The sequence below is a fragment of the Lepidothrix coronata genome, unplaced genomic scaffold (assembly GCF_001604755.1).
Source record: "Lepidothrix coronata isolate B3197 unplaced genomic scaffold, Lepidothrix_coronata-1.0 Scaffold69, whole genome shotgun sequence".
Taxonomy (NCBI): domain Eukaryota; kingdom Metazoa; phylum Chordata; class Aves; order Passeriformes; family Pipridae; genus Lepidothrix; species Lepidothrix coronata.
The window spans coordinates 3,598,236-3,610,796 of record NW_016690249.1 but is presented as its reverse complement, the minus strand read 5'-3'; the positions used below and the strand labels follow the sequence as shown (position 1 = coordinate 3,610,796).

General features: G+C 32.7%; 1 protein-coding gene across 5 annotated transcripts in view; it reads right to left on the bottom strand.

The window, feature by feature from the left end:
• NBEA (neurobeachin) overlaps positions 1-12,561 on the bottom strand; it is a 485,382-nt gene that overhangs the window by 291,293 nt on the left and 181,528 nt on the right. The window lies entirely within an intron of this gene.

Here is a 12,561-nt window from a genome sequence, read left to right as displayed (position 1 = left end):
CATTCAAAAGAAAATTGCTAGACATTTTGTTTGCTTCATGTTTTAAAGTGTGTATTATACATATCTTACACACATATCGTTACATTTAATAGAGATTCATTTATACATGAGTGAAAAAATGTGTTGTTATTAATTTTTTTAGATAACTCCCCTTTTCCCACAAAAGGTAAAATTCTGTAATTCAGGAAATATTCAAGAATAAAATAAATACAGTTTTTATAGACATAGGCAAGTGAAATCTGTTGAGTTTGGAACATTTTCAGATTGAAACAAACTCTGCAACATATTGTAGCTGAGAAGAGCATACCTCTATTAATTACTTCAGAGAAACAGACATAACAGCTTCATTAAGTTGTAACTTCCATATTAATCTTATTGGTTACTTCTTTTAAAGCAAAACAAACTATGGCTATTTTTAATGACAAAAAGCTTGCACTCTCTCAAAATGATTTTTTACTTTATTTTCAAACTGCATTATTTTGATTGGATTACTTGTCTTGATTATAAAATTTAGCTGGCCTATGTATGAAATAAGAATGCTTCTTTTTTTTATGAATCTGATATAGTGGTGTAGATATTATGGGAAATATTTTACAATATACTTGGATGAAGCTCTAATACAAACAAAATGTGCTTCAACAATGTAAATTTAATAACAACCTCATAATTCATTACCAATTGTTCAGTACAGTCAAGTGTAAAATATTTATTTAGCACATGGGTATAAGTTTGGATATGTGTATGTGCACATAAAAAAAAATCTATATGAAATTATTTATGTCTTTGAACTAATGGTCTTGTATTCTCCATGAGTACAATTATGAAGAAACAGATACAGATAGAACAGAAGTGGCTTTTAAAAAGACAAAGCAGAATCACCCATTATAAGGAGTATTGTTTTCTTCTTTTAAAAGCCATAAACACTGAAGCCACTTCCTCCTCCTTTTTCTCCTAAGTACCTTAAACGTACCTTATCAAATAGATATGAGTTCTTCTTTGTGAAGCAGGAAGTAGAAACTGGATTTATGAGCTGCATCAAATGCATTTAGCATCTGCCAGGTCAGGAAGTAAAAAGATTCGTATCTACTTAGTACTGCCTATATTTGGCACAGAAGGACATCTGATCCACAGAACTATCCTAATGAATTTTCTGCTTGTCTATTTAAACTTCATCCATGCAAAGACAACACTTCTCAACTGAAGGGAAGATCAGGACTGGACTGCCAGTCAAGCAGGTTGTTGCCCATGAAATGTATGGTAAATAAAATGGCATAAGGCTCCATTATTATGTAAATGGAAAGAGGGCACTGAAAGAAGACAATAGTCCACCACATAGTGAAGTTAGGTTACACCTAACCTCAATTTTCATTAAGGTCAACAGCACTGAAAAGAAAACTAAAGACAGGAAATATAATAGAAATACAGTTGTGGAAAGTCAAATACCTTATCTAAACCAGAAGAAAGATTTTAATACATTAAAATCATAGCAATGAACTGACTCCAAGCCATTTTTGAAAGAAACAGTCCATGATATTACTGGTCTAGTAGCAGGCACTTTTGCCAAACAGGGAAGTGGAGACAGCGACATATGAATGGAGAAAATCACACATGGTTTCTCTTTTTTTAGAAATAGGAAAAAATTATCTGGACAACTGCAACATTCAAGAGTAAGTAAGACTTCGGGATTTATTTTGGAGTAAAGAATAGTAATGAAATGGAATGGGACAGACTACAAAATGACTTTGCTAAAAGAGTTTTTTAAATATTTATTACTCAAAGAAAATAAGGGTCAATATAGTAAATTCAGTAAAGCTGGGCTGGTCACAACAGAATCTAATTTAGTCATGAGAACCTGGAAATTCATAAAATATGGGGAAAGCAACTGGCTAAGAAGGAGTCATCACTCAGTTTTAAAAGTCAAAAAACCCCATCAGATTGAGAGAAACTACCATGGGATCTATCTTGTTAAAAATTTTAATAAAGATTACAGTTAAAAATATTTGGCTGAAATTTGCTGACGACAAAGTTACAAGGCACAACTGATGGTCAAAGAAGGATGATTATAAGCAAGCATTATGGCAGAACTACAGATAACATTTACTGGTGAAAAGCTATGCATCTAGTGAAGAATACAGAGATTCGCGTTAAAACTGGAATTCATCTTCTGTAAATGACCGAATGGCATTATTAATGGCATAAGAGAAGGCTTTGGTAGGATTCACTATGGAATACTGTGCATGCTGTTATAATTGAGAAAGATGGAAGTGCCGCTATGCAGATACATACCAATCTACTACTGCAGAAAAAGAGTTTGACTGACATAGTCTGGCCAAACTAATACTGAAGGGTTTTACGACAGCTATCATATGCATTTTCACGGCGAAAACTCAAATAAAAAAGGAATTTAAGCTAAATGGAAGATTTGGAATGAGAATAATTGAGTGAAAACTTGCCAGGAATAAAATTAAGTTTGGGAAGTGACAGTCATCAATATATAATTAAGATTATGGAATAGTTTTCCAGTCAGAGTAGCAAGTTCAAAAAATGGAACTAATTTTGAGATGCTAGAAATAGGACTATAGTTAATTACTCAGCAGGTGCCCTGTAATCCTTTGTTTCCAAATAAGAATAAAATGCCTAGAGGCCTGCATCATTTGAAGCTAAAAATAGAAGTAAAATTAAATTTTTGCATGTAGAATTTAAATATGACATACATAATACTAATTAAAATTATTTTGGGAAAAAATTTGAAGGGAATTATTCTTAACTCAGATAAGCATATAGATACTTGATTTCCACAGAAATCAGATTTGTATCTTTACTTTTCTTACCATGTCTCCAACACCTAATATGAATATGCTGCACGAAGCCAGTTAAGCTTAGTCTGATTTATCACTGTGAATAACAATCTCTAAAAATTACCTAAGTCCAATGCATTAGAACTCATTTTTAAAACATCAAGCAAGCTAAATGAATAAAGGTTTAAAAGGTCCAATTTACTTTTTATGAATCAAAGGATAAACTCAGAACAGATAAAATTCTTTATAACTGGCTTTAATATAAGAATATAGCAAATTAGGATATGTGAAATCCAGATAAATATAGCTGAAAAGATGTATTATTAGACCTTCTTTATCAGCATTATTATTAGTACTATTTAGGTAAATGATAAACTTCTTAGCATAGGTCACAAAACCAACCAATTTTAGTTACAACACTGTATATCCATAAGTTCTGTTTTATATTCTTTTATAACATGTCCCAGCACTCCTATTGCCTTCAGATTTCAGGAATGAAGAATACTGCTCCATAAAGTGACTTAGAAAAATCTTAAACCATAAATGTGTATGCTTTTATAAAAATCCTACATATTTAAAGCGACTTATCAAAATGATAAACATGAACAGAAGCAAAAACACAACTGTTTGTATCTGTCTGTTATAACACTGTGACAGTAAGCCTCTAAATTTTCAGCAAACCTCATCAGTTTTCTACAGTACAAGGCTATGTCAGTAGACAAAGCAGAAACATTACTAGATCTAGTGATCTTAACCCTGTCAGAAACAGGCAGTTGGAAGCCAGATGCCTCCTTCTTACTGTTTTTCATTGTAACTAATGAGTTCGTCTACATTATGGAAAAAATATGGGCTTAAGTTAACTAAATGACATATTGTATATCTGGTGACCTCATCCGTCACGCTGCTTCCCTAAAATATCTTGTTTGCTTGTGATTTATGAAGTGTATTGTAATTGTTTTAACCTACTGAGTTACCTAAATAGCTCTTGCACTGCTTCCATATGCCTAAAAAATACAACCCACACTGCCCCTATTTATTAACTTAATAATGAGACATTTTATATGTCAGGTAAATATATACAATTTTGCCATTATAAAAAAAGGACGGTACAAAATATTCTGCTTTTAATATTTATTTACTTTAAAAAATGGAAAAATTGTGTGTAAATTCCTGTAATCCTTTTATCTTTTTCATGTCATTAAACCTCCCTACTAAGTAAAAATGAGCTGAAATTTTTCAAAAGTAAAATGTACGAAAATTATTTTTTAAAGTGCTTACAATATGGCTGAAAATTTATTGGGAAGTCATACTATCCCAAATTATTGTCAAATTTCTGCTGCAAACAATGTAGAATCATTTGACAATGGAAGGTTTGGGGTAATCTTGATATAGGAGTTGCTGCCACCTTTCAGTCTGCATGTGGACTGGAAAATTTATTAGTTGTTTTCTGTATAACTATCTTGAGGCATGATATCCTTATCCTAAGGGTGATAACCTTAATAGCTGCCTTTTATACACCCCTTTGTAGTTTTCTACAAATTTTCAGAAGAAGTACACTACAAGCTGAAAATGCTTTCATTCCAACTAGGCAGTGATATTACAGCTTCCTTCATAGGTGGAAGAGTCAACTAATCAATTCCTAAACTCTAGGCTATAAAATAGAGTGGAAAAATTCTTCCTAGCAACATCAGTCTAATAATTTTCATGTATATGAAGCAGCACAATTAAACTGACATGAGAAACTAAATATGGGGACAGAATCAAAGAGTAATAAGGATCTGATTTAAAAATACAATGAGAGGAGTAAGCAAGAATGAAGGTGCAACAGAAATGTCCTCAGAGGATGAGGCACAACAGTAAGAAAAATCGCCCTAAGATTCCAAGCTGCTTTTGTATCTCCTCAGGACCTTCTCTTCTGTTGGCATTTCTATTTCTGTGTGATAGTTATAAAGGGTCGAGAGAAAAAATTCCTTTTCTAGTGATCCTGGTCATGGCCCAACCTCGTAACATCTACTCATTTTGGCAACCTGGCTGATATTAGTCTTCACGTAACTATGCATTAATAGGCAAATTTGGTCATGTCCCTCTAACTGACTTCATGGGGTTCTGTTATTTCTGAGGCAAGGCTACCTGAACAACACCGACTTTTATTTTGCAGAACTCATTTGCTTTTCTAAAACATTTTAAAACAAGTTTCTTCATTTATTGAAATATTTAAAAGTGAGAAAAAATAGCCTGGTGTAGGGTTACAATTTGTCCTTCTTGCACTATCAGGCTTTTATCTACGAAAATCTTTAATAAATGCAGCGTGCATTTAGCCTCCATCTGTTATTCATCTAGAGTATTTATCCAGGTTTCTGAAATTCCTGCCAGATCAAACACTGGTCCTTTCCTTCCACAAGGACAGTAATGCAACAGCGCAGAATCAGATTTCTAACAGCATGCCAGCAATCGTGCACATGAAGAGGTAGAAGTAGAGCACATGCCATGACAGCCTCTGGCTGGGAAGAGGAACCACAAGCAGGGATACCCGAGGGCTCTGACACGCATGTCTGAGCGTAGAAGCAACACAGCTGAAGGGGGCTGGGGAAGGTCAGATATGAAAGACTCTGGGGTGGGTTGGCAATTGGAAGGGCACAGATCTTGAGATAGGTGATTTAATGCAGCAGGTTTGGAATTTCTTTTTAACCAGAGCTGATTTGTGAGGAGAAAGGACGTAGCTCTCAGCTAGGAAAAATATCACAGGTGAACACACATAAGTACATGTCTTCTCTTTTTGCTCACTGGAAATTGCTTCTATGTGCTCAAATTCCTCAAAAGTCTTATCATTTGTTTCTTTCCCTGCAGTCGCTCAGGCAAACACACAGGGCAGTTATTTCTACCTTGACCATAGAAAGGATATTGAAAGAGCTACTTATGACAGACAAAACTCTTGGTCTGTTTAAGCAATGTCTTTAATCAATGTCTTAATTTTTCTTTACTAATCAAAACTCTTTCACTCAGCGTTAGATGGATAAAACATCAGTCTGATTAATTACTTGGTTGCCAAACAAAATTCTAGCAATCCTAAAGGAAAGCATTAACAAGGCATTAACCAAAAAACACTGAAGACAAAATAAAAATAAGAAAACGAGAAGTTCTATTAAAGAAATGTCAACTTCAGAGTATAAAGCCAGGTGTTTACATTTTTGAAACAAAACCCAAATAGAAATTGGGAACGATATAGTAATATGTTTTGGTTTTTTTCTAGGTGAATTTCTCTGTTATTTTTCAGTTTCTATTTTTTTCATTTATTTATTTTTGTATTGTGTAAGCTCAAAATCACATAATTAAAAAGTAGATTACAGGTATCTATGATAATATCTGTATTTCTGACACATGTTAAGAAAGATGATGTTTTCGTAATTGGACATTTCTTGTAAAAGAAATAAAAAAAAATAAAATCAATCACCTAGGTTGCAGCATCCAGCACCAAAAGTCGACAGCGAAGCAGAGAGTATGTTCCATAATACAATAAAACTTATACTAAAAACATTATGTTTTAAGCACTACTTTGACAACTCAAAAACTTTTAAAACATCTGTAATTTGTACAACTGAAAATAAATATTGATGTTATTTACAAAAAATCCCTATTACAACCACTTTATGCGTATATTAACGACTGATCAATTAATAATAAAATGTATGTGCAAATGTCTCCTATGATGCCGTAAGTAGCTGGTGAAGGACAATAAACAATAGATTAAGATGTATTCATTACCCTCTCATGATCTTCAAATGCATGTCTTCTCAGATGTTGTTGGAATAAGCAGCATATATTTCATCAGAAGACCAGTGTGATTATTTTGAGCAGCAGACAGAAATTCAGTAGTATTGGAATTTTATGATTATCATGATTATCACTCATGTTCCTTATAACATTCCCCTTTCTTGAAAATATATGTAGAATTAGATTTTGCAGAAGATGGAGCCATGAATTTTGTCAAGACCTTCTCGAGGCAAAGCATGTTTTGACAGATAATGGAAATTGGTCCTCTAGTCCACTTTGCATAGTTAGACTGCTACTGTTATGCAAAATAGTTTAAAAATAGTCTGTAAATCTCTACACTACTACATTAGGAATACAAACAACAGTGTAGCAATGTAATTCCCAGAGTACTGTATACTAGAAGATCTGAAAAACTTGATGCTTTACTTGTCTTCAAAGAAAAAGCTGTTTCTGCAACCTTTTAATATAGTTTGTTCTGTCAAGGAAAAAAAAAATCAATACCTTCCAGTCCATCTGTAGCACATACCTTTAAGAAATCTATTCATTTACAGTGCTTTGGGAAAAATACAGACTGTGATAGCAAGGGAGTGGAAAATTCAATCCACTTTTTATGAAAATTTGTGATAACCTACATACTAATTTTCTTCACACAATATATTATAAAGTGAATTGCACTGTTGCAATGCTTTCGTTTCTGAAACATTCCTGATTAATGCTAAATGGAAGTATCAATTTTCAACAGAAAATATGTATCCATTTTTTAGCTAACATTAATTGTGCTGTCCATAATTAACAGGCTGCCAGCTGAAGTGTAATAAAATATATATATACATATCTATATTTTTACACTTTTCCACTGCTGTAGATGTGGAAGCACTGTTGAAAGAAACAGTCCAATAAGCCATCAAGGTAAGCAAGGATATCTTCAATAACAACCAGAACTGAGAAAGCTCATCTTAAGTGATCCTGACCACCATACCTAAATCTACTTCAGATTTGCACCTGTAATTTGAAGAGGTTACTTGGTTTTACATGATAAGGCTGATTAGCTGTTATTAACAGAAGATGCCACACTCCTCTATTTCTCTTATTCCGAGGAAAAGAAATTTCTCTCTCAAAATATGTAATGATTACCCTCTGCTGGTAAGAGAAAAGTCTACTCTGTTTTTCAGTCTCTACTTCCACATCTTCCAGACACAACAGATATTTTCATACCAATTTTGGGAAAACATCCCTATCTAACTAGAGAAAACAACAGAGAGCAAAACTGTATTTTCTAAGCTATTCCAGTTGCTCCCATTTCAGAAATAAAAATTTCAGCATTTTATGCTCAATTCACAAGTGTAATTCTTGCTGACCACTAAATGGCCACTAATTCTGCCTTAACTAACATACTTTTATCTTAAGAGGGCTGTGGGAACTGGCAAGTTCTACTGCTCAGGTGCATTTTCAGAACATGCCATTAAGTCATAAGTCTTATGAGTCTTGATAACCATCCTACAAAGACCTGAACCTCCTTTGATGTTAAGATTAATTTCATGTAATTGCTTGTAAAATAAAACAGAAGAAGCTTGTTTGCCTTTTACAGGCAGTAGCTTTGCTTACTGGGACTATCTTCACCCTTCTGAATTTGAAAGGAAAATTTTCAAAGGACTTGAAATCATTCCCCATCACTGGGAGTTGAGATTAAGCTTTAGCACATCTTCCCCACTAAATACAACACAGCTAGGATTTTTCACACGTGAATTGTGGAAGATGCTGCTAAAGATGAAAGCTAAAGATTTTAAAGAGGTTTTTTAGTATATCAGACTGCAAGGAATAGTCTTCCTTCAAGGATCTCAAGTACTCAGCAGGCAAAAAAGAGACTGGAATACTCATAAAACAAAAAAGAAGAAAACTGAGAATCCTCTCAATACAATACAAATCAGTATTTAAAAATACTTTACAATGGAGAAAGGTGCAGATTAGTTGCATTGCACACTGTTAAATAGGTAGAGAAGATATAAGGGGCTTTTGGAGGGGCAATGATATGCATTGCTCAGATTTATCAGATGTCATGTACAAAGAGAACGTGTCTGCCAATCATTAGGTTGAAGACATTATGTAATTGTTTAGATGGATATATAGTTCCAACTTTTAAACCATATACATGTAGTAGTCTTAAAGAAGAATATATATATATATGTGAGAACATATATGTAACCAACTATAGCTATGGATGAGGATATCACTAAGGCACATAACGTCATTAGATTGGATTAAGAGCCTGACATGAAAAAATTTCATTCCAGCTTCTGTCATAAAGCAAGTTTTGTGTCTGGAGTTCAGTTAAGCCTAGTCTCAGAGTCAGGATAAATCTGACCAAGGCAGAGGTCTACAGTGACATCTACAGTGAATGGGAAAAGATAGGCATTTCCAGAGGCCAGCTTACCTCTCTTTTAAGTAGATATTTAAGCCAGTCAGATGAATTGCACCCTAAACATGCTCTGACTTCTCTATACCTATTATTAAGGGAGGTTAGGATGACTAGCTCAGATCTTGATTCACTACTAATATTTTCAGAAAGTACAACATACATATGACTGATGATTTTGAGATGAAAAATTGAAAATCCAATACAGAGCTTTTGGTTAATCATTTTTAATGCTATTCCCATCTTTACTACACCTCCATATTTAATTAATTAATTAATTCTTAATTTAATTAATTCTTTGGTATTATGAACAGAAAAAAGCAAGTCTGGTAACATTACTTTTGCAGGACTGTGTTTCACAGACAACCTTCAGATGCAAGAGAATAGTTCTGATCTGCTATTTTCCTTGAGATGGTGATAATGAATTATTTCAAGGAGTAATGAGCTAAATTGAAGAGAGGGAGCTTTCTTTTCATTTGGCAAGTTCTGCTTTGTCCAACTAAGCACTGATTATTTTAGAAATACTGCAGACCCTTTAAAGTTATCAGAAAGAAGGAGGAGAAACCCAAGCACTTTCAACAAACATGACATGGAGTAAATCTACAGATAGAGATACATTTTTCTCCTCCCCATGAATCATCTTACAAAGAAACATATATACAGAAGTATAGAACATTATAAAGAAATATTTTTATTGTTAAATGGTAGTCATGGCACTACTGCAATAGTCTTTCCTTCCTGGAAGCATCTTCAAGCACCATAACATCTAGCTTATGAACAATATTTGAATATCAGTAAAAAAAGTATTATCACCTACAAACATTTATAAGTAAAGCTAGAATATATTTCCCCACAAAACATATTTACAGTCTTTTGATTCAATACTATGTTTTATCCATATATAACAACATTAATAAACTAGGCAAAGTTTCTATCAAGTATAATGATGTTAAAATTCTTGTAACCTGCACTTGGCACCAGCTGCAGCTACTCATAAGAAAGATACACTAATCACATACTTGTGCTTGAGACAAGTAGGGTCTAAAACAATCTTAAACAGATTTTAACTAAAGACATCACCCTATGTAAAGAAAAAAACCACAAACAATCACAAAGAACAAAATGGGTATCTTATTTAAATATTGGTAATATACCTACTTCTATCTTATCCTTCCCCTGACAAGTTTCTAATTAGATTCCATCTACTAGCAATAGATATATTAATTTCTTTTAATGAACCAATCCTTCTTCTTTAATTTATAGAGATCTTTTCCTGTACAGTTCTAACAATTATGACACAATTTGCTGTATTGACAAATAACGAATTCTTTATATCCCTTTAATGTCATGTGGAATTAATAAAATAAAAGACTTCACTTCCAGGTAACAACTCAATTTCTATAAATTTTTTAATGAATAGGACATTGCTTTAAAGTTGTGTATTTAATTTTCAATGCTACATTAAACCACTCTGTATTAAGTTAAACTGCCTTAGAGTTGAAAGTAATATTCAAATATTACGTGCTGGCTGCCAACATCTGAAAGCAAGTCAGATTCTAAAAAGAAAACAATTGGCTTAGCCACTGGAATTCAAGATTCTCAAAATGAAAAAATGTTTTCACTTTTAGCCTTTTCTAACAGTGTTGGCAATTTTTTTTTTTTTAACTTCTTGCTAATGTTCAAAACTGAGGAACTGGGTTCAGAATATAAAAAGCAGAAATATTTTTCCTCTCTAATGGGTGAAGCAGTAAAGTGTAAGAGTTTAAGATCTCAGAAACTTAAAACCCTGAAGGATGTGATGATATCAACAAATAAAATAAAACTACAGATAACATTACCTTTATTGAATAATTTATTTCTAAAACTAAAACAGTTTTCTTTTGTATCCTGTTCACAGTTTTACTACAGCTCTATTGAACTATTTTAAAAACAAAACTATTTTACTTTAACCCAAGGTAAAACAAGTACTATAGACAATATTATAGAAGATCCAATTCTTAAAAAATGCCTTATGTTAAATATTTTGATGAATTCGTATGACTGCTGCCATTTCTTCTTAACCTTTTTTTCTGCTTTTGATACATATATTTTATCCAGGTACTATATGCGGATAAGAAGAAAAACTATTTGTTTTTCCCCTGCCTTTGCCATCCATTATATCAAATGTTGAGCTTTGTACAAATAGAAATATAATCCCATTTATGTTGCATAATGTATTTTACTGTATTAAATTTAATAAAAATTAAAATGTCATTAAATAAGTGTGTTTTGAGGCAGTCTAGCCAATCCTAATTTTTAAGGAAAAGTGGTTAAAAATAAAATATCCTATGTCTGATACACAGAAACTTGCTCTAAATGCAAAAAACCCCCAACAAAGAAAACGAAACAAAAAACCCAACCCAGAAAACGCACAAAGAAAAAAAAAGGAGAAAAATCAATATTTAATGAAATTTTAGGGATTTATTGTGTAGTACCACATAGCACTGTAGTACTCTTCGGCATTAAGATCAAATTATTCCTTTTTCTATCAATGACGGATCAATCGTACAAATGCAACAATGTCAGAACAACAAATCAGGAAACTGAGTAATATAAAATATTTTTTCTTTGTGTGGCAGACCATAGTCTTACGAATCAAAATCATAAACTCTGGCTTACTCACTGTTATAAAATAAAACAACTTATAATATACATACATGCACACACCAAAGTTTAAGAAATGACAGATTAACGCAGTGATAGTTTATGTAATAAACATTTTAACATAATGCTCCCAGAACAGCATATGATGAACATAAGTCACTTTATTACTGAAGTAGGAAGTTAACTATTCTTTATAAACTGGATGCATTCTAAATCGCTTAGGCTTTTTATAAATCAGCCTTTTTACCCACAAAAAATTTTTACAAAGTTATATCAAGAACATTTTCATCAGATTAATTTTTTGACCAGTGTTCACAGCACAGTGCAGGCAAATAAACATGGAAATGCAACATTTTGTACATGCAAACTTGACACATTACATTCAGGTAACCCTCTCTTTTTCAAGTAATGAAAGAAAAAGCCCATACTGCTACCTTATATAGTATCTATTAAAACAAACAAACAAACAAAACAAAAAGCAGCCCCAAAACATATAATAGTTGCTCTGGTAACAAAATTTGTTTCCTTCAAGAAAAACACAGCACAGCACATTAACTAACAGGCATAAAATAATTCACATATAATATCAGAGATTTACATACCATCAAGAAGGCAAGGAAAAAAGCGAGAAAGGAAGGCAAAAGAACAGCAAAAGATACAGGGAAAGGGAATACTACAAAAGTACTACATACTTCATGCAGTATGCAATATTTTTAAAGTAGGCCTGATTTGATTTTTATGGACCTAATATTGTAGCAGAATAACCACAAACCAAAAGCATTTAAATTTTCCTGTATCCATTCCCTCCTCCTGAGTGCTTTTTTAAAATTATTTTATTTCATAATAAATAAAGATAATAAATGGTAGTAAAAGTGGGAGAGAAATTTTCTAAAGAAATGTAGGCAGGAAGTTAAAGTTTTAAAGGTATCATCAGGT